Source organism: Lissotriton vulgaris, chromosome 9, assembly GCF_964263255.1.
Source record: "Lissotriton vulgaris chromosome 9, aLisVul1.2, whole genome shotgun sequence".
NCBI lineage: Eukaryota > Metazoa > Chordata > Amphibia > Caudata > Salamandridae > Lissotriton > Lissotriton vulgaris.
Genome location: NC_141697.1, coordinates 953,775,346 through 953,795,080, shown reverse-complemented (window position 1 = coordinate 953,795,080; position 19,735 = coordinate 953,775,346). Strand labels below are relative to the sequence as shown.

Sequence of the window (19,735 nt, the reverse complement as noted above, 5' to 3'; positions counted from 1 at the left end):
AACTTTTGCACCTGCTGCTGTAACCCTTGCTTGGCTGAAAATTCGTCCCCGCTGATTCGCGGATTTTACCGCGGTTTCGCGAGATTCGCGGATCGCAAAATCACGGAAAACGGATTTTACGCACACCCTTACACTTAATCATCAATACCGGTGCTTTTCTTGAGCACCAGTTAAGGACACATTCATTTGCGGGGAGATTAAGTAATTTCCCCAGAATGACAGGATGTTGCTGACACCGAGACTCAAACCCGGATCCTCAGTTCCGAAGTTGGCAGCTCTGGCCATTATGCCCCCCCCCCAACTTTCATGATTCGTAGTTGCCTCTCTTTTAGGCGGCGCTAACAGGAGAAATGAGCTGGTGCAAGCTGCCTCCTGACGAGGCACCGGCACTTATGTTTTTTTATACAAATTAACTACTGATAAAGAGTCCTGTAATGGGGCTCTATCATTCGTGTCAACCCACAACATAACAGGATTTGATGTTGATGGGTTTTTAAATGTCTCTTTCCATTGAGGTACTATACTGTCAAAATATGGCAAACACCTGTCATCAGAGGGCGTTCCCTTGTTTGCATGGGGGCATGGCTCTCATGCAAATGAGGGAATCACATCGCCTCTGTGCCCGCGCCATACTACAGATGTGGGCACAGAGGCAAAGAAACTGTCAGGAGGCGCACTGATGATAGCCCTCTGGAGGGGGGAAAGATCCCCTCGCAGGCGGGTGCACTCACTCACTGCGCTCGCCTGCAAGGGGATCTCTAATCTCCTTAAAAGTGCAGGCGGGTTGCACCATGAAACATGGAGTGGATTCACAGCAGGCAATTTGTTTTTCACATGCATGTGCTACCCCCCAGGATAGCACGAGTTCACGGCTGCCCTGGCGCAAGTGCATTCATCCAAATACGACACATTTTTCTGGTTTGGGCCAGGCGCACCTTTTGATACAGCCCCAAGACTGCAAATGCACATGAGGAACATCATGGCAAAGATCTCCTCTGAGGGCAGCTGACATGCTTTCTGCAACAAATCAGAGGTCAGATTTGCATCACCATGCAAATGCTCTAAAGCACAACTATTAATAATCCTACACTTGGATCTGAAAGCTTATCATCAGCCTTAATACACATAAAACAAAGACCAGAAGTAAATCTCTGCATTTTGATTTGCAGGAAGAATCTAAAGCAGATTAGAATTTCTGCTCTAGCAGCCTATGTACAAGAGGTCTTGGCCTGTTTTTATCCCGAACACAGCTAAAAGGATGAAGTTGTAATACCATGTGATAGTTGAGAATTCTATTAGGAGAGAGGACGGAGTGAAATGGATGCTAAGAGTCACCTGCTTGGATCCTCGGCTCCGCAAGGATTATGCTGTGTGTTGCCAAAACAGTGGAGCAAAGAAATGATCATACAACCATCTGTGGTTCCCACAGGTGTATTGAATGAACGCAGGCCACTTATGGATCCCCCATGTGCTACTGAGGACTTGGGCACTAATGTGTGCATGCCTAAGGGTAGGGCACTTATCAATTATATGTGTCCATAACATTCCTTTTAGAGTAGAGTTATTGGCCAACAGGCACCAGGCAACAGTCCATGTTCAACACTGAGGCAGTAAACATCCACAGGACTTTTGCCGGTGAATGTGCTGCTTGTTAGACTCGTCATAAACCATGTACCGACTAACTGCTCTAATAGCACTCAGCATCAAGCAATATACCGCTAGTGTGTACTTCTTCAAACAGTGAGCAGCCCTGTAGAACCTGATCTTGACTAAGGCTTCATTAGGTCCTTTTTTGATTCCTGGATCTTTGGAAAGGGTCTCTTTTGCATAACCGATTGTACGTCCTGAAGATGGTCTAACGAACAAGTATGCCACCATTGACCGAAACGTCGACTCTCCCATCTAATTTCCTGAATATCTATTGTATTTAAGTAACTGTTTTTTGTATTTCCTGATCTGTTACTTTTGCGATTATGTTGGAATAGATGTATACACCTATGATTTGCAGGTAGATTCATGTATCCTCTGTCATGGTGTTTTGTGATTGTACCTTGATGAATTTTATCCATATATAAATTTTGTATTTTTCTTGATAAAAGATATTCCTGTGTATTTGATATAATTATTTGCACCTTTTGAGTATTAAAAAAACTGACGCTTGCCTAGATTAGCTCAGTGTTCAAGACCACCAATGATTGATCCCCTAGTAACTACATATATTTGATATAAGACCAAGAATGTCAGACCCTCAGATTGTATTAAAATCTCGCTCCGTGATGGGGGTGTATTTGAAAAGTTTTATATAGCGCTGGCTAGACCTGGAGGTATCAGAGCGCTTTACATGAGTTACAGCGAGTTACAGGTTACATAGTTACATCCCTTAAATCAAAGAGTCACAGGGGGAGGAGGAGGGGGATGGAGGGAATACACAACAGGAAAAACAAGTAAAATAATGCCAGATGTCCGGCTGGGTAGGTGACGGCCGAGGGGGTGAAACCTGGGCCTGACTCCTCTTTAGCTGCATAAGACAGCTCCACCGGGCATCGGCCAAGGTTGCTCGTGCATCGAGGTGAGTACAAACAGCTTAGGTGTCTGCCCAGGGGGCGTCGTCAAAGGTCCATCAGAAGTTCAGAGGAATGCTTTTTATGAGTTATATATAGTGCTGGCTAGGTATCAGAGCACTTTACATTAGGCTACACAATGTTACAGAGAATGAAAACAAATAAACATTGTGTCACAAATTAATCAACAAATTGGGAGAGGAAAGGAAGGTGAGACAAGGAGAGAGGAGGGAGGAAGGGGGGAGTGTAAAGGGGGAGGATAAGGAAAAAGACAGCCGGAGAGACAATAGGAAGTCTGCCCAAAGACCGACTGGGTAGGTGACGTCCGAGGAGGAATCCACAGCCCGTCTCCCCAATAGCTAAACAGGTAGCTCCATCGGGCATCAGTCAGATAGCTAGGTCTCAACTGACGAGGGAAAGTTCACCAAAGAAAGTCCAGTGGATAGACAGGGTGGGAACTATGAGAAAGGACGGGTGAGGGCAAAGGTCAATATCTGGAAAGAGGAGAAGAGTAGGGAGGAGGGGGTAGGGGGTAGGGGGTATGGAGAAGAGGAGAAGGGAGAAAAGTTGAGTAGAGAGACGCAGGAGAGTTTGCCCAAAGACCGGCTGGGTAGATGATGGACAAGGAGGGAAATCCATAGCCCATCTCTCCTTTAGCTTGCGAGGTAGCTCCACCGAGCGTCAATCAAAATGTCTAGCTCTCAGCTGCCTATGGAAAGATCTTCGAGTCAAATGTCATGGAGGGTGAGCAGGAGCAGGGCCGGTTTGGGAATGCCCCAGTGCCTCAGGAGTCCCCCGCAGCGGTAGTCAGGACTGGCCCCAGTCGCCATCTTGGGGACAGGCACTGCAGCAAACTTTACAGTTTTTCTTAGAAACTTTACAGGGTTTCTTTACTGGTCACGGCGGACAATGTCAATATAAATTGGTGAAATCGAGGTCCCGCCAAGCCAAGTGAGGGGACCCTTCAGTTGTGTAGTGCCGCAGCAGGAGGCCCCCGTGGCGGTCAGCAGTGAAGTAGCGCTACGGTAACAGTACAAGACCAGGAGTTACGTCGTGCAGGGAGCCGTTAGCAGTTACCACATTACAGCAACCGACCCTCAGGCATCCGCCATTGTAAAGTCAGGCAGGAGTAGACAAGTCCCTGAAGAGCAGAGAGGCCGTGCCTGAAAGCTGCAGGGGAGGTGATCTGACTTCCTCTTGTTGTAGCCACAATGGTCCCTCTCAAGCTGTGACTGTAAATGGGTATGTGCCCAAAGATGTCATGAACTTTCCACAAGCATATTGCTCTTTCATTAATACCAAATCTGGATCCTCTTGTGTCAGAGCCCTTTTGACTCTTCCCTGCATTGATCTTTCTCCATTTGGTTTAGATGGATACTTAATTGGCAGGACTGCTTAGCAAGTGGTAAGGCCATATTTGATGCTGACTACCAAACTCCCAACCAGAAAATTAGCTTGGTAACAATGGAAGTACGAGGCATCAGTCAGTACACAAGAAGAGACATATGGCCATCTCCTGGTTCTGATTGTCTTTCTGCAATTCTTCAAGCATTTTTGATTCTTGTACCACTACTGACCAGCAGCCATTATGATGTTACGCTTTGATGTGTAAAGTCCAGACACTCCATATATCAAGGATAGTCCCTGCCTTTAAACTGTGGATCATTGGCTGTCTTGATTTGCTTTGGTCGCCCATGTGTGAGTGGTTGTTTATCATGCTTTCATACCCATTTCATAGGTGTGTGTTGCCTGTGACTTCCACCTCCAAATGTTTGGAATGATTGTCTTTCATCACTACTCAGTATTGGCCTTCTGCCAGGTTGTGGAAATCAGTGCTTATACTTAGTCATGGTTTACTGTCTCTCTTGTGAATGAATGCTGTGCTGGTGCCTGGGGCACAAGGGTTGATTTAGAACACCTTCTCCACAAACATATTGCCAAACCCATAAACAATATTCACTTTGGTCTTAATTTTTTCTTTTATCTTTTATAGGCCAGCAGCTCTGTATGCTACGTCGGGAAGCCAGGTTCCACTAGATGTGTTTCCTTTTTGGATTAGATCTTCAGTAGACTCTCAGAGCTTAAGCAAGATCTTCCTCAGTGAATGAATAGTCTTAGCTGTTTTACCGGTGCAATAACCCATCAGCTAGTTCTACTATCCTTTGCTTTGAAGCATAATAAGTAAAGCTCACCAGCATTCATTCTACTCTGTGTACTACATGATCTGTGGTTGAGTTAGATCTTCAAGGAAAGCAGTGTGCACAATTAGCCTTATTTGTTCCTCTATTTTCTCAACCTCTACAAAGAATGACCAGCGTTAGGAGTCTTGATTGGTAATCGGCTGCCATTACTTGTGGAGAATTCTACATTAAACTGGTACTGTGGACATTTTTTTCTTAGGTATAACACGGGTGTCCTTTTTTTTTTTACCAAAAGCTTCATTAAACGCTGTGGGTCAAATGTACAAAAATAGCAATAACGCTTACCTAATTGTTTTTTTTGTGCATCGCAATTAGGAAATCGCTATTCTTAATGTATGAAGTTTTTTTGAGCATCATTTGCGAATCGTAGTGTAACTCAGGAATATTAATAAGGTAGGTCGCAATTTGTGACCCACTGGGATTTGCAGCCATCACAGGGGTGGTGGCCTGCTGGGGTCAGCAGACCGCTGTGTCTGTGATTTCTTTTACATAAAGCAATCTTTTTTTTTATAAACTCAGCCCATTTTCCTTAAAGAAAAATGGTATGAGTTTGAAATGAAAATAATGGAACTTTGAAGTTTCATTGGCACTGCTCCCTTGGACCACTGCCTGCTCACCAACAGATCCCTCTTGGTGCTGTGCGAGTAGTGCAGAAAAGGGATCGAGATCTGCATTACATATTGCCACCAAGTAGAAAGAATTACTTGCACTCCAAGAGATTGGTATCAAGACTTCTTTATTTCCGTATGCTACAGCCAACACCATCAAGTCCTCTCACACACCTGAGTTTGTGAGAGGACTTGATGGTGTTGGCTGTACCATACTGAAGTAAAGAAGACTTGATACCAATCTCCTGGGGTGCGAGTAATTCATTCTATTTGGTGGCAATATATATATATATATATATATATATATATATATATATATATATATATATATATATATATATATATATTACCTACTGGCGGTCGCCAGTAGGTAGTTATAGTTAGGATAATTTTCAATGTTAAATCTCAACATTCTATTTTGAATAACTTTGGCGCCGGTTGACGAATCTGCCTGAAATTTTCAGGAAAATGGTCTCATGGCGGTCCGGTCCTTCCCTGAAAGTTTGGGGGGGATTCGTCAAGCGGGGGCCGAGATAAAAGGGGGGTCCCAAAACGCGTTTTCCCCATGTTAATTTCCATAGGGCGGTCGATTTCACTTTTAGCTCGAACGGCTGAATGGATTTCCACCAAACTTGGCAAAATTGTAGGGACTGGTAGCCCGATGTGCCTTTGCTATGTCTCAAGATATGTGCTCCAGTGGATTTTGAGTAATTTAGGTTCAAAAAAATATATATATCTAGAGCAGCGCTCCTGTACGCGCACCGGTGAGCGCTCCAGGCGCGACACGCGACTTGCGCGCAGGAAGCTGATTGGATCTCAGTTGTCTGTAAACATTCTAAACAGTCTGGAGCGGCCGCCATCTTGTGTCTCGGTAAAATCGAGACACAAGAGGTGGCTAAAAGAAAGGGGGAAATGACAATAAGGGGGAAGAGTACACCCCCTCCGACCCCCTAGTTTTGATGTGGGGGCCATTAAAGGGCCCCGCGGGGCCTCAAAAAAAAATTATTTTTTTTCGATTTCCGCGGGGGGCGCACCCGGTACGCGTACCGGGGAGCTTACTGAGGAGCGTACTAAGGAGATAAAAAATGACAGATTTTTTTCACAAAAAAATGCATTTTTTTATAAATTAGAGGTAGTTCTGAAAAGAACTTTTTTTTTCTTCTTTTTGTTGTTTTATATTTTTTTGTGTTTTTTGAACTTTTTGAACTTTTTTTGGCTTTTTAAAACAATTTTATAATTTTTTTGGATTTTTGTCAAGGGAAAAACAAAAAACAGGGATTCAAAAACGGCTCAACAGGAGCAAAAAAATGTGAAAATTTAGGGACTGTCAGGGCAGCGGTGTTGCTGTTTCTTTAGGGCAATAAGTTCAACACTCTGCTCCCCATAGCAGAGCAGTTCGTTACACTCCGTGCACAGAAATTTGATGCCTGCAAACTCTGGCTGTATGTTAGGGACCATTCTTCTACGGGATGGTCCCGAAGGTGTTGCTCCACCAGTGGAGGTGCTGCCGCCATCTGTGGGTAATTTCCGTGCCAGGTCTCTGACACTCTCCCTCGCAAAGTTGTTTGGGTGTCTTCTTTTGACATGCCTGATTAAATTGGCATTTCCAAAACTATATTTTTTCAGAGGATTGCCTCTGGATAAAGTACTACCACATATTTTGCAGGTTACTTTTGGAGCGTTGACTTTTTTTTCACCTTCAGGGATGTTATAAAATTTCCAGATGAAATGGATTTTTTTCTTCTGCGTAGGAGGGTCCTCATCTACAAATGCATCTGAATCACTGCTGGATGACTCTCTTGCAGCCATTGCTGTAGATCAGGAAAGTAGGAGATGAAGATAGTACACAGAACAGCTCTTGCTCTCTCCAAGTACAAAGCAATAGTGAAGGAAATGGGTGGGGATTTCATTCTTTGTAAAAAAAACTGTTAGCAACCAATGAAAAGTGTTATTTTAGGGTCACATGACCCGACGCGCTTACGCTGCGCGCTTCGGAGCACTTCCGGTGCGTTTACGCGGCGCGAACGGAGGCGCTTCCGGGGCGCAAACGTGGCGCGATCGTAGGCGCTTCCGGGTGCGTTTACGCGGCGCGATCTAAGGCGCTTCCGGGGCGCACATATGACGCGACCGTAGGCGCTTCTGCGTGCGTTTACGAGGCGCGAGCGTAGGCGCTTCCGAGGGCACTTACGTTGCGCGCCGAAGTGATGTCATCAAACTTTTACAGAAATGCATAATCATTTTCCTTATTAAAAAAAACTGATTTTATTTGTATAGTACGAAAAGTTTTGCATTATTATTAACTTTTCATTCATATTTTTTTTCACGAACGACAATAGCGCTCCGGGTGCGCTTTCTGCTAAGCTCACCGGAAAGCTTACGGGAGCGCTTAGCTGAAAGCTTCCCGGAGCGCGCACCAAGAGCGCAAAAGAAAAAAATATATAAAAAAAAGAATACTTACAAAAAAACAGCAAATTGTAAAAAAAAAAAGGATACAAACTCGATATAGAAAGGAATTAGCATTTAAAAAACCTATGAAATTCACTGAAAAAACCATAGGTTTCACACCAGTTATAGTTAGGAATTAGCATTTAAAAAACCTATTAAATTCACTGAAAAAACCATAGGTTTGACCCCAGTTATAGTTAGCTGGAAATTTTACTGATATAAAACCATTGAAATTCACACGTTATAGTTAGTCGGACTCACTATAACTTGCGCGTGCAATGCACTGCTGATGACATCACATATTACATCACTCATGACATGGTCAGTGACATCACTCATGACATCACTGATGACACCATCCAGTGAATATGTGCCTTTCTGAAAAAGTAAATATTAGTGAGTAATGTTTAAATATTTAAATATATATATTAGTGTTTCACTTTGTGTATAAGTGGCTACATGTGTTGGTAAGTAGCTACATGCGTATGTATATGGGTTATTAGATGTTTCTCTTAGTATCAGTATGAGTGTCTATATGGTTTGGTGGGGGTATTACTTAGCACATAGATGCATGAGTGACTGACTCTCTGTTTCTATGTGTTTTGAAGACAGCATATGTGCAGGACTGTATGGGCGGATGAGTGTGTATATGTGTTTGTTAGTGAGTGAATGACTGTCTCACTAGTGTCTTTATCAGTAACGACATATGTTTTAATCTAGTATATGTGAATATTGATGTATATAAGTGAGTATATGTGAGAGTAAGAGATTGAAAGAGTTCCTGTTTAAATAAGTATGTGTTTCTATAAGTGATTGTTTAAGAGAATAAATATGTGTAATTTTCAATAGAAGTAAGGTGGAAGTGTGTGTATAACTCTATATTCAAATAAATGGATGTTCAATAGTTTATTTGCACGTGTGAGTATGTGTGTGAGTAACTTTTCAATGATTGTCGGTGTGTAACAGGATGTATAGGTGTATCACTTCATATGATGAGTGAGTATATGTATGAGTGGATGTGTATATAGATGGTGGAATTACTGAATTACTTGTTGTAACTGATATAGGTATCTCCATTTTTTAAAAAAATTTCAGTTTCTATTTTTGAATATGTGTCTCAAGGGTTACATTATAGTGAAAGGAGGTCTGTCACTATGTCACAAGGATGGTGTCATGAGTGATGTCACTGACCATGTCATGAGTGATGTAATATGTGATGTCATCAGCAGTGCATTGCACGCGCAAGTTATAGTGAGTCCGACTAACTATAACGTGTGAATTTCAATGGTTTTATATCAGTAAAATTTCCAGCTAACTATAACTGGGGTCAAACCTATGGTTTTTTCAGTGAATTTAATAGGTTTTTTAAATGCTAATTCCTAACTATAACTGGTGTGAAACCTATGGTTTTTTCAGTGAATATATATATATATATATATATATATATATATATATATATATATATATATATATATATATATATATATATATATATATATCAAAAATTATCCTCACTGGGAGAAAAAATCGAGTCGCACACATCGCGTGGCTTGAAGTCCAATTTATTTCTTTGTATGCTCCGTTTCCCTAATGCATTTTAGCCCGTCCATGGCCTTCTTCAGAGGGGGAGCTGCGCATCGAGAGAGCTATTCAGACGTACTCGGACCAGTCCATTGCTATTATTATGCTCACGTTGATTGACCTCAGGTGGTTTGCCGTGATGGAATTCGGTGGTGAGCCTTCTGGTCTTTGTAGTCAGAGTGTGGCCGCGATTCTTTCCCTCTGGTGGGTGATGCAAATTGGCTTGTTTGTTTTGCCATCCGCGATTCCCTGCAGGCTATTTGTGTGCGTGCAGGGATTGACTACCAGGGTCCAGTCCCTGGTGGCTGCCGCTGCCCTAATTCCTTTCGGGGCGAAAAAGAGGGGTCCGAGGTGGACAGTGATGGCGCTCTGGCGTCTCGGTGCGTTGTTCTGTGGCGGGACCAAGCCACTTAGTATTGCAAAAATTATCCTCACTGGGAGAAAAAAACGAGTCGCACACATCGCGTGGTTTGAAGTCCAATTTATTTCTTTGTATGCTCCGTTTCCCTAATGCATTTCAGCCCATCCATGGCCTTCTTCAGAGGGGTAGCTGCGCATCGAGAGAGCTATTCTGACATACTCGGACCAGTCCATTGCTCTTATTATGCTCACGGTGATTGGCCTCAGGTGGTTTGCAGTGATGGACTTCGGTAGTTGAGCCTTCTGGTCTTTGTAGTCAGAGTGTAGCCGCAATTCTTTCCCTCTGGTGGGTGATGCGAATTGGCTTCTTTGTTTGTTTTGCCATCCGCGATTCCCTGCAGGCTATTTGTGTGCGTGCTGGGATTGACTACCAGGGTCCAGTCCCTGGTGGCTGCCGCTGCCCTAATTCCTTTCGGGGCGAAAAAGAGGGGTCCGAGGCGGGCAGTGATGGCGCTCTGGAGTCTTGGTGTGTTGTTCTGTGGCGGGACCAAGCCACCTAGTATTGCAAAAATTATCCTCACTGGGAGAAAAAAACCAGTTGCACACATCGCGTTGTTTTATGTCCAATTTATTTCTTTGTATGCTCCGTTTCCCTAATGCATTTCAGCCCGTCCATGGCCTTCTTCAGAGGGGGAGCTGCGCATTGAGAGAGCTATTCTGACATACTCTGACCAGTCCATTGCTCTTATTATGCTCACGGTGATTGGTCTCAGGTGGTTTGCCGTAATGGACTTTGGTAGTGAACCTTCTGGTCTTTGTAGTCAGAGTGTAGCTGCGATTCTTTCTCTCTGGTGGGTCATGCAAATTGGCTTGTTTGTTTGTTTTGCCGTCCGCGATTCCCTGCAGGCTATTTGTGTGCGTGCTGGGATTGACTACCAGGGTCCAGTCCCTGGTGGCTGCCGCTGCCCTAATTCCTTTCGGGGCGAAAAAGAGGGGTCCGAGGTGGGTAGTGATGGCGCTCTGGCGTCCTGGTGCGTTGTTCTGTGGCGGGACCAAGCCACTTAGTATTGCAAAAATTATCCTCACTGGGAGAAAAAAACGAGTCGCACACATCGCGTGGTTTGAAGTCCAATTTATTTCTTTGTATGCTCCGTTTCCCTAATGCATTTCAGCCCGTCCATGGCCTTCTTCATATATCTATATATATGCAGAAACATAGTTTCACCGCCGTCGCGCCACACACCTTGGGTGCCTCCTGTCCGCGGTGGTGAGCCGCGTCACACAACGTTACACAGTCGGGAATAAATTTGTTTCAGCCGACACAAGCAGGAGCACACTAAAACCAGTAATAGTCCCATTTCCTCAGAAACTGTGGTGAAAATACATTAATAAAAATAATTCCACACGCGATACAGTTACTACCTAATAGTACTGAAAAGAAAAACATTTCATGTAAATAGAAAGAGAGGCAAATTTGTGTTTCTCTTTTAAAAATATTATTTTGGTGTGCATATTTATTGTTAAAATTGGGATATTATTTGTTCTGCTCCATGTAAAATGAGTAAGATAATACCGTGGATCTATTCTCTCAATTATGCTGCATTACATGTTAAGATGGCCAACATGAAACTATAGCATTCAGTATGTATTATGCCGTCTTCTGTGTTTACCATTTTTTTCATTGGCACTTGCACTTTTTCACTTTAAAATGGTGGTACTTTGTGAAAGTTGCTGACATTGACAAAGCCAGAGCGGCGAAACACGTCTGTCAGTGCTGAGGGGGGTTCTGAAAATGAAATAAATATATTTTTCACGGACTTGGTTTTAGCGTGCTCCTGCTTGTGTCGGCTGACACAAATTTATTCCCGACTGTGTAAATATATATATATATATATATATATATATATATATATATATACACCGGATTATGAATTGTCCCACTTGTCCTTAAATGTGCGCGCGCCCCCCTTTTCCGTTGGATTTTGTCAAAGAATCCCACTTTTTATATTGAATCTGTTTTCTATTTATGTATATTTACGTCCTCCCATAATTTTAATATCTGAGTTTTCATCTTAAAACTAGTTTTTAGTTACTTTATGGGATACACCACTAGAACGTATAATGAGGCTGCCCAATCACTCTAACCAACTAACATATTGTTTTTTTATTCTCACACTCACTAATGTACTTTACGTTTTCAGCACGGTTATAGGGGGGGGTTTGTCCCCTTTTTTCATGAATTAAATGAAGGGAGAATTATTTTTAAAAAAAAATTTAGGCAGCTTACAGCACTTTTTGTATATTATTCTTTTTAATTATGGAAGAATTCATTCTTTTTAAGGTTGCTTTTTAAGCTGGGCATTTAGCCAGCAGGACTTCATTCTTAATCCAGGATTTATCCCTACATTGGTTACATTGTATTTATATCATTTTAGAAACTGCCATGAAATGTTAAGCTATATGTTTAGATCAATATATTTATGAAGGTTTTTATAAACATTTAAAAACTTTTCTCGAAAGATTCTAAAATATACGTTATTGCTAATTAATTGCTTTTACTATTTGATGTCAATTTATATTTATTACCATTCATTCATTTCTAAGTGATTATTATGTACTTTGACTCCCAAAATAACAAAAATTGTATTCACAGTTGGCAAACTCTAAGAAATAACTGTTGGATAAGAATGATGAAAAATATTTTTTCTACCTAAAACCAATGCGAAATATTTCTTGCATTTTCACTTTACGTCACCAAACACGTGCATATGTGCAATAGTATAATTGGTCTACCTACTTTGTTGGCGTTGTCATGTGACCAAGGTCCCTGGAGGACTGAAACGCATAATGGCGGACATTAAACGAGTATCTTTAGCACTCAATCTGGGTCCGTGTCTGCTTGCTGTTAAGGAGACTGGAGTGGCGGAGAAAGCAGCTCTTTCTGATATATATGTATATATATAATGCAAAACAAAAGTTCACCAGAAGCCACACCTCACGTCCCGGGTGCACTCCTACGCGGTGGTGAATTGTGTCACATAACAAGAAACAATCCGCACATTCGTGGATAAACTTGGAGGCATTCAGCGGGGAAGATTTTGAAGGTGGAAGTTTTCTTCTGCAGACAGCATGAAACAAACTGACAGACGTGTTTCGGCAACGCCTTCTTCAATGTCAGTTACCATAACAAACAAAATCGTATTTGTGCATACCAATAAAGGAAAACATCATGGTGCACAATGGAAAGTGAAGAGGTCTCAACAGGTGGAGTGTAAACATTGGTATCAATGTTGGCCATCTTAGAATGCATATGTGTCTTTAACATAAGAGGTTAAATCTTTTAACAAAGGGTTTAAAAGGAATCGATGTAGATGGAAATGTTCTCCAATAAACTGTTCTGTGAGGCTACAATCGGTCTACCCGGTGGCCGCATCAAGTCCTTGTGAATGCGACCCTGGAGTGTGACTCATGTGTATAGATACTGATGGTATAAACTTTTATATATATATATATATATATATATATATATATATATATATATATATATATCCAGCAAAATGTACACTCCCGCAACCTACAGGAGACTCGAGTCTCAGGTAAGATGTTATTTATGGACCATTTCTTCTCAGCAAATGACGCGCATCGGGCCCTTGTTCACATGCGGATTTTAGCCAAGCTGACTGTTTTTAAAAGCTGCATGGTGCACACCCATCTCCTCAAACTCCGAGTCACATGATCATAGACAAGGAAAACAGGCCACATTGTTGTCAAGGAGCTGGAACTACAAGTTTAAGTTTTGTAAAAAAAAATTAAACCTCATTACATTGGCAGTTCAAAGCGTATTAAAACATACAATATCTCCTTATTATGTTTTAACATAAAAGTAGTTCTATATATGTATCTTACTGTATAAATATATTGATAAAAAAACATCTCATATCTTGGGCATATTCTAAAAGTGCAGCATCCTATAGACAAACAAGTGTTTATAAATACATTAAACTTGCATATTACAATAAGAAAAATGCCCCTTGCCAGCAGCGCATATTGAATAATACTCTTTGCGTATTGCTGCCACAAACAAACAAACATATATATATATATATATATATATATATATATATATATATATATATATATATATATATATATATATATATATATATATATATATATATATATATATATATATATATATATTCGCGCTCCTGTCTCCTGCTGATATTGTGTGACACTAACATGGAAAGAATGGAATTAATTGTTGTTTGAAGTATCTATTTTGCATTTTTTGAAATTCAAACAGGTATCTGATATTTGAATAGACAAATTTTTGTAATTTTGTAATTTTGCAATTTAGAAATTTTGTAACTATGGAATACAATGGAAATGTCACAGTATTAATTGTGGGTGATCCCCCTAATGAACTTTATGAATTTATGGAACATGAAAAATGAAAAAAGAAAGGTAAAAAAGTACTTTGTGAAAACAAATTTTGACAAGGGAGGTTTGCCGATCCACGGCTTAATAAGACGAGGCGCCACGAGGTATGTTTAAGTAATTTGGTTATGCCGATACACGGCTGAATGATGTAACCTGACCTGGGGAGGGACCACTAAGATGGCGCTGTCAGTATTCGGCACTGCTTTAATATACCAGAAGGGCAGTCAAAAAAAGACTTGGTTAATAATACATGCCGAAATAAATGACTGTGGCAGCGTTAAAATCTTGGGGAAACAGCTGACCGAGTGGGCGGGTTATTGTGGAGCCGATATACGGCCTGAACGTATCATTTTGTATTTCTAAACCGTAATGGTTTTATATTAATCAAAATGTGCACAAATGAATTTATTAGTTTGTTAAATGACAACAGTAAATTGTAGTGCAATACACTCACGAAAAACATGTTATAGTGTATTCCATTACTAAAACATAACGTAATGCCAACATGAAGATCACCCAATATGGCGATGTGATTAGAGTCCCTTGTTTGTTTTCACTGTAAACTCACGTGGCGAAGAAGGATAAAACATGGCGTCTCCTCACAATGTTTGTAACATTGAGGAAGGCGGAGCGCCGAAACGCGTCTGTTGCAAATAAAATAAAAACACCTTGGAGAATTACCCCCGGAGTGCGTGGTTTCTAGTGCGAGAAAGGTGGAAACTCTGAGCGAAATATATATATATATATATATATGTATATATATATATATATATATATATATATATATATATATATATATATATATATATATATATATATATATATATATATATTCACTGAAAAAACCATAGGTTATAGACCATATATAGTTAGGAATTCGCATTTACAAAACCTTATTTTACTCACACAAAACCATTGAAATTCCATATATAGTTAGTTGCACTAACTATATATCGCGCACCCGCAATCCACTGCTGATGATGTCACATATTACATCATTCATGACATGGTCAGTGACATCACTGATGACATCACTGATGACATCTCAAATGACATCACTGATGACATCTCAAATGACATCACTGATGACATCTCATTTGACATTACTGATCACATCACTGATGATATCATTCATGTGATAATACGATGAACCTCTTCAGACTCTAATATAACCTTAGATACAATCAGTGTAAACAGACACTCACAGACTGTCACTCATCCATGGAGTTACTCACACACCTAGTCAGTCATGCAAAGAATCAATCACACCTCCATTTCCTCAACTATACAGTTATACAAACTTTACTTATTCAAACATATACTAACACATATTTGCTCTCTTATACAATCCCTGATACAAGTTCACAATGATCCATACAGCCACTCACACATTCACTGGCTCTTATGCACAGTTATTTATATATGTCAACTCTCACATGTACTGTGTTTTACATATGTACTTACTTTGACATGTAGCACTGAGATATCCATTCACTCACCAATACACTCATGCACACAGTCAACCGCCTATACAGCTGTTTCCACATGCACTTTTGAAACCATACATCTAGTGAATCAACTGCTCACACATCTATCCACAGAGTCATACACCTCCCAGCCACCCACACACACACTCAGTCTCCCATACAAATACTTGGGCAACCAATCAATAACCCATATAGTTACTCATATAGCTACTTATCAACACATGCAACAGTTTACAGAACAACAGACATAATGATGCACAAATTAAGACAGTTTAGTCACTAACCCATGCACTCAGTGAGACACATTTAATCACTCACTCATACAGTCAGTCATGCACCTACTAAATCCTTCATCCAGACACTTATACATCCACTCATTCTTCAATATGTAAGACATATTTTAACTTTACAGAAACATACAGTCACTGGATGTTGTCATCAGTGATGTCATCAGTGATGTCATTTGAGATGTCATCAGTGATGTCATCAGTGATGTCACTGACCATGTCATGAATGATGTAATATGCGACATCATCAGCAGTGGATTGCGGGTGCGCGATATATAGTTAGTGCAACTAACTATATATGGAATTTCAATGGTTTTGTGTGAGTAAAATAAGGTTTTGTTAATGCGAATTCCTAACTATATATGGTCTATAACCTATGGTTTTTTCAGTGAATTTTCAAGGTTTTGTAAATGCTAATTCCTAACTATATATGGTCTATAACCTATGGTTTTTTCAGTGAATATATATATACATACATATATAAACATATATCATCTGTATATCTATATAAATACAAACATAAATGCATGCATACATATACTTATATGCATACAGATGCATGTTATTTACATGAAAGTTGAAAAAACACTAATAAAAGCAAAGCTAAAAAGCCACCTCATTACAAACAGAATGGCTTTAACTTAAACGAGGGCGAGATCTATTGCATTTTCAATGCTTGTTTACTTTGGTTCCATCAAGAAGGCATTCAGATGTGTCACACATTTGCCATAAATTCTGAATGTTAGCACTCTAGTTGCACATTAGATCACTGTAGTAAAGCTACTGCTCACCAGGGACGTCTGCTGCTGGTATTCAAAGTGCATGTTTCAGTCTGCATGTCAGAATTTTTTTTATGAAATAGAAGAGGATTTGAGAAGTCACTCAAAATGATCCCTAATTTTTCTTTCTGAAGCACTAATCATACTTTTAAGGCAAAATTAACCCCCTCATGTTGTTACTTTTTAAATTGAGTGTTTTCAGACTTACCACTTCATTCCAATCAAGATGGCTTCTGGTGTGCCATACGTTTGTCATAAGTAAGACTGTTAGCGCTCTAGTTGTTCTTTAGAACACTCTGGGACATTCTGTCATTGGGCTATACTTGGGGTACATCTGGGTGATATTTGGGCTACATTTAGGCTCGTTTGTCTCTGGTGGCCATCTTGGGAGACTGTATGTCAGAATTTTTTAATGAAATTGAAGAGGGTTTGAGAAGTCACTCAAAATGTGCCCTAATTTTTCTTTCTGCAGCACTAATCATAATTCATATGGCAAAATATACCCCCTCATTTTGTTTCTTTTTAAATTAAATGTTTTAAGAGTTACCACTTTATTCCAATCAAGATGGCTTCAGGTGTGCCATACCTTTGTAATAAGTAGGACTGTTAGCGCTCTAGTTGTTCTTTAGAACACTCTGGGACATTCTGTCATTGGGCTATACTTGGGCTACATCTGGGTGATATTTGGGCTACATTTGGGCTCTTTTGTCTCTGGTGGCCATTTTGGGAGACTGCATGTCAGAATTTTTCAATGAAATAGAAGAGGATTTGAAAAGTCACTCAAAATGTGCCCTAATTTTTCTTTCTGCAGCACTAATAATACCTTCTATTGCATAATATACCCCCTCATTTTGTTCCTTTTTAAATTAAATGTTTTAAGAGTTACCACTTTATTCCCATCACGATGGCTCCAGGTGTGCTATACCTTTGTAATAAGTAGGACTGTTAGCGCTCTAGTTGTTCTTTAGAACACTCTGGGACATTCTGTCATTGGGCTATATTTGGGCTACATCTGGGTGATATTTGGGCTACATTTGGGCTCTTTTGTCTCTGGTGGCCATTTTGGGAGACTGCATGTCAGAATGTTTTAATGAAATAGAAAAGGATTTGAGATGTCACTCAAAATTGCCCTAATTTTTCATTCTGCAGCACTAATCATACTTTCTATGGCAAAATATACCCCCTCTTGTTGTTTCTTTTTAAATTAAATGTTTTAAGAGTTACCACTTTATTCCAATCAAGATGGCTTCAGGTGTGCCATACCTTTGTAATAAGTAGGACTATTAGCGCTCTAGTTGTTCTTTAGAACACTCTGGGACATTCTGTCATTGGGCTATACTTGGGCTACATCTGGGTGATATTTGGGCTACATTTGGGCTCTTTTGTCTATGGTGGCCATTTTGGGAGACTGCATGTCAGAATGTTTTAATGAAATAGAAAAGGATTTGAGAAGTCACTCAAAATATGCCATAATTTTTCATTCTGCAGCACTAATCATACTTTCTATGGCAAAATATACCCCCTCATGTTGTTTCTTTTTAATTTAAATGTTTTAAGAGTTACCACTTTATTCCAATCAAGATGGCTTCAGGTGTGCCATACCTTTGTAATAAGTAGGACTGTTAGCGCTCTAGTTGTTCTTTAGAACACTCTAGGAGGCTGCAGTAGAACACAAAGGAATCAACTGACAGTCTCTGTCCTTGTTGGATGTTTATGTTTTACTGAGAATGTCAGACTTCATTTTCACATGACTGAGAAAGATAATGTGAATTTACAGAAAATATGCTTTCAGTTTAGCTTATAGATCTCCTTCCAAACCACTGTGGGAAAATCATGAGATATTAGTTTTCTTTCAAACAATATTCATGATATCACAGCAGAAGGTTTTTTCACATGGTAAAATCACCTTAGAACCCACCACAATTCCTAAAACGAGTATGGTACCATCAACAAATGATTTATAATGTAACTAAAGTCCTAAAACCCTCTATTAACTACAATGCTTTTTAATGAGGTGCTATCATGTATATTGGTCCCAAGATGGCTGCCAACACTTCTTGGATGAAGTGCTGACAGCCAATCAGATCAGATGTGTGGTTAGGCTCCGCCCAGATATATATCTTTTTTTGAACCTAAATTACTCAAAATCCACTGGAGCACATATATTGAGACCTAGCAAAGGCACATCGGGCTAACAGTCCCTACAATTTTGCCAAGTTTCGTGCAAATCCATTCAGCCGTTCGAGCTAAAAGTGAGGCCAACCGCCCTATGGAAATTAACATTGGAAAAACGCGTTTTGGGACCCCCCTTTTTTCTTGGCCCCCCTTGATGAAACCCCCCCAAATTGTCAGGGGCTGCTCAGAAACAAAATGTTCCATTTTCCTGAAAATTTCAGCCAATTCCGTCCACAAACTCCAAAGTTATTAGACATAGAATTTTCAAAAATCCCATAGAGAAAAAATCCTAACTATATATACCTACTGGCGACCGCAGTAGGTAATATATATATGTATATATATATATAGATAGATAGATAGATAGATAGATAGATAGATAGATAGATAGATAGATAGATAGATAGATAGATAGATAGATAGATAGATAGATAGATAGATATATGGAGGTATATTAACTTTATAACTATTAACCTTTTAATATTTTCCTCTCAATAGTTTCCCCATGATATTAGTGTCCCACAGTATACTGGACTCGATATCAAGGAGCCACATCCAAAAATGCACGATCCAAACCAAAAAGTCTGGCCCAATTGACCCTGTCCTCACTGGCATTACGAAACTTGAGGGGGGGAGCTCCTGCAAGGTACGTGGAGGGGCCCTCTCCGGACTCAATCAGGAGCTCTCCAGCCAGAGTGCTGTTCTCAGGGGGGGGGGGGGCTGGAGCTTGGGGGACCCCCGCACAGCTGGGGGTGTGAGGGCCTGTGTTACGTCCCTGCCTGTCCTCCTTACACGAAAAGATGCGTCATTG

At 40.4% G+C, this 19,735-nt stretch overlaps 1 protein-coding gene across 1 annotated transcript in view; it reads right to left on the bottom strand.

The window, feature by feature from the left end:
- SLC38A3 (solute carrier family 38 member 3) overlaps window positions 1-19,735 on the bottom strand; it is a 297,440-nt gene that overhangs the window by 257,446 nt on the left and 20,259 nt on the right. The gene's annotated exons all lie outside the window — the stretch shown is intronic.